Source organism: Sycon ciliatum, chromosome 1 (genome assembly GCF_964019385.1).
Source record: "Sycon ciliatum chromosome 1, ocSycCili1.1, whole genome shotgun sequence".
Lineage (NCBI taxonomy): Eukaryota > Metazoa > Porifera > Calcarea > Leucosolenida > Sycettidae > Sycon > Sycon ciliatum.
In genome coordinates, this window is record NC_088643.1 from 7,529,225 (window position 1) to 7,532,994 (window position 3,770).

Here is a 3,770-nt window from a genome sequence, read left to right on the forward strand (position 1 = left end):
TCTAGTAGAAATGAAAATGTAGCCACCACGTCCCCGACTTCCACCTCTAAGACAACCTGAAAACAATTCTAAACCTACTTGTACTTCTTGTTGAGCAAAGAAAAAATGCAGTAGGTCTAGCCACCACGTCCCCGACCTCCATCCCTATGCTATGTAGTATCACGCTTAGCCTTAGGACCGGGTTCCACTGCGGCTCCGCTGCTCGTCATCCGCGGCTTGAAACGTCATCATTACCATCGTGACCGCGGCTCGAGCTGGAGCAGCGAGGCCGCGGCTCACCGCGAGCTTTCGCAACGATTCTTGATCAAAAACTGCGAGCCGGTGCACAAATCTATAATACACGTACTTGCAGTAATTGTTATTATTGTAGGGTTTGAGAGGCTATGACTAAGAGAAGGAGCCAATATTGCAATAATGACGTGGGCGCCTGCTGTGAGCCTCTCATCGTCTCGACTCCAGGACGACAACACTGCACTGCATAAAGAGCACACGTGACGTCGGTTTTCGGCCTCTTTGGCTTCGTCTACGTGGGGCTACTACATAGTCATTGGAGAATTTGTACACAATCATGGGACATGTACGTACACGTACTACATGTTGTAGGGGGTCCCGAAATTCAAGCTGAGTCGACTGCCTGATCACGGATCGTAGCTGCATTCGAGGGTATAGTGCCTGTTGGCTTGGTAATGTTGCACACGTAAGAATAACGCGTTGTAGGATCAAGTCCAAGTCTTTAGCTGGCGTTTCCCAATAATGACGTGGGCGCCAACTGCGAGCCTCTCATCGTCTCGACTCGATCAAGAGTCGAGACCGACAACATAGTAATTAATTATTAATGCATGAAGAGTACACGTGATGTCGGTCTTCGGCAGGCTTTGGCTTCATCTACGCGTAGTATACGTGGCCACGCTTTGGCTTCGTCTACTACGTCACTACTCACTAGTACGTGGCCACGTAGACGAAGCGCAGCCAAAGTCAAAGCTAAAGGGGCCGAGGAACGACGTCGACATGACGTGTACGTGGGGCTACTGCATAGTCATTGTACGTAACGCGTTGTTCAATCAAGTCCAAGACACTGACTTAGTATTTAGCTGGCGTGTCCCCATCGCATGGTCACTACCAACCGTGTGTAAAAATATAAGTGGTTGTGGATTCGCCCACATAATAGCATGGCTTTTGGCGCGTATATAAAGGGCTTTGGCAGAGATTTATTTCAGTTGTAGCGAGTATCAGTAGCTAACACTACTACTAGTAGTTCCCGACGCTTGCCTTCCTACTGAACAGATTTCAATTCTTCTCTAGATTTACTGATGGTGTTGCTGTCCCGCTGTAGCTAGGCGAATACACTGATTGTCGCAGTTGAAAGTCAAATTCTCTGCTAACTAGTACGAGGCTGCTTGTATCACTGTATGCTGGATTGCTACTCGGCGCAGTGGCTTGGCCATTGTCCTTTGATAACTGCAGCTGCTTGGTTTCTAAAGCCAAGCAGCTGCAGTTGCAGTTATCAAAGGACAATGGCCAAGCAACTGCGCCGAGTAGCAATCCAGCATACATATGATACAAGCAGGGAAGAAAGAAAAACACTGGAACAGGAAGAATCTCTTAGAATGCAGAATTCGGCAGAAGCTCAGCTAGACGGATCGAAGACTCTCACTACCACGGACGGTAAGGTGAACTTTTAAGGCTTGAAAGTCTGCTTACTAATTTTGCTGAATTATCCCGTTGTTCTCAGTTATTTTTGCGCACTAAAGCAAAGTTTCGTTGCGTTGCTTGTGTTGGGACTATCACACTAGGTTTTGTCGATCATCCCTAGCTCTAGCACTGCGTAGATGTTCACTTCAAATGCATGTGCAAGCATTTGTGGGATATGAATAAAAATGGTATGTTCAGTTTTCTGTGTGCACCCCCAAACAGGGCCAAAGCAATTTTGTCCGACAAGGCTTTATGGCCCAGTATCTGCAATACTGGACCTTAGTTAGGGCTATTTTTCACAAAATGACGTTTTTCTGCTTTTGTCATCTAGAGGTGATGCGTCTAGCACATCTCAATTCTAAAATCCACCGGGAATCCACAGGAAAACTACTCAGACTACACTGTTATTATTCATTGCAAGAGAACACCGAAAGGCCAAACCGCATGGTGAAGACTAATGTCTAGACTACTGAAGGATTCTCTGAATCCTTGTGCCATAACAAAGAGAAAATACAGAATGTGTAGTGTGCCAAAGTTAGCGTATGTACAAACATGTAATAATTACAACGCGCAATAAAAGGAGTACAAATATCCGGCAAAGGACACGAATGGTGTACGGTAAAGAAAGACACGTGCATGCATGAGTACCCTAGCAAAAGTGGACAAACCTAACGTAGATCCACGTGGTACTAATCGAGTACCGTACGCTACATATTTAGGCAAAGAAATATCAAATAACATAATTATTATCATAAAAGAATGCAAATAATTTAATTTCAAAACACATGGAAAATCTCCGTAAAACAAATCGTTAAAACCGGAGGCTTATCGCAAATCACTACAATACTCCCCCACCAGTGGACGGAAATGCAAAGAAAGTCCACGAAAAGACTGAGAGGAGAGAGAAACGACAATGGTGAAATGTAAGAATAGTGATAACTGTTATATACAAGAATGTTCATGGTGAATATTTACAAGTCATGTACAAATAGCATAGCCACAGAATCAACAGTCACTCAATGAGCTTCAAAGTGTACGTACCGGATAGGCTGAGGAGGTCGCTGGGCATGAAGCGACTGAACAGGAACAGCTGGAGTGGGCACAGTTGATGGCGAAGGCATATGAGCTGGCTTCAGCCGATCAAGCGAGATGGTGTCCCGTCGACCATTGACATTGACCACAAAGTACTTTTCAGCACGACTGATGACTGGGTGTGGGCCAGTATATGGGGGTTGCAGTGGTTTCTTCACAGCATCTGTACGAATGAAGACATGGGTGGCTGACTGAAGAGCAGGGGCAACGTGAGTAGCTCGAGTAGCAGGAGCATCTCGCGGCTCGACAGGGCGGATGTCACGCATCATGGTCCGTAGGGCAATGGCATACGGAGCAGCTGACGGAAGAGACTCAGACGAGGATGTGAAGAATTCACCAGGCAAACGGAGGGTTGTACCATAAACCAGCTCGGCAACACTGCAATCTAGATCGGTGCGTAAAGCGGAGCGAATACCGAGGAGAACGAGCGGCAAACGGTGAAACCAGTTGGCTGATTGGGTAGCGGTCAGAGCAGATTTAAGCTGGCGGTGGAAACGTTCCACAGTGCCATTGCTCTGTGGATGATATGCTGTCGTACGAATGCGATTAGAGCCAAGAAGACTGCATATTGACTGGAAGAGAACAGATTCAAACTGTCGACCACGATCTGTCGTGATAGTTGACGGCGTACCAAATCTGGCAATCCAACCAGAGACCAGATTGAATGCGACGGTTTCCGCGGTGCAATCATGGAGAGGAATGGCTTCCGGCCATCTAGTGAAGCGATCAACACAGGTGAGTAGGTACGTGAAACCTTGTGAAGATGGGAGTGGTCCGACCAGGTCAATATGAATATGGTCGAAACGAGCAGATGGTGGCATGAAGCGACTAAGAGGGGTCTTAGTGTGACGATGCACTTTCGATCGTTGGCATGACAGGCAGGAACGAGACCAGTTGCGCACATCACGGTTCATGGAAGGCCAGACGTATCGAGCGGTAACGAGACGTTGTGTAGCACGAATACCAGGATGAGACAAATTATGCAG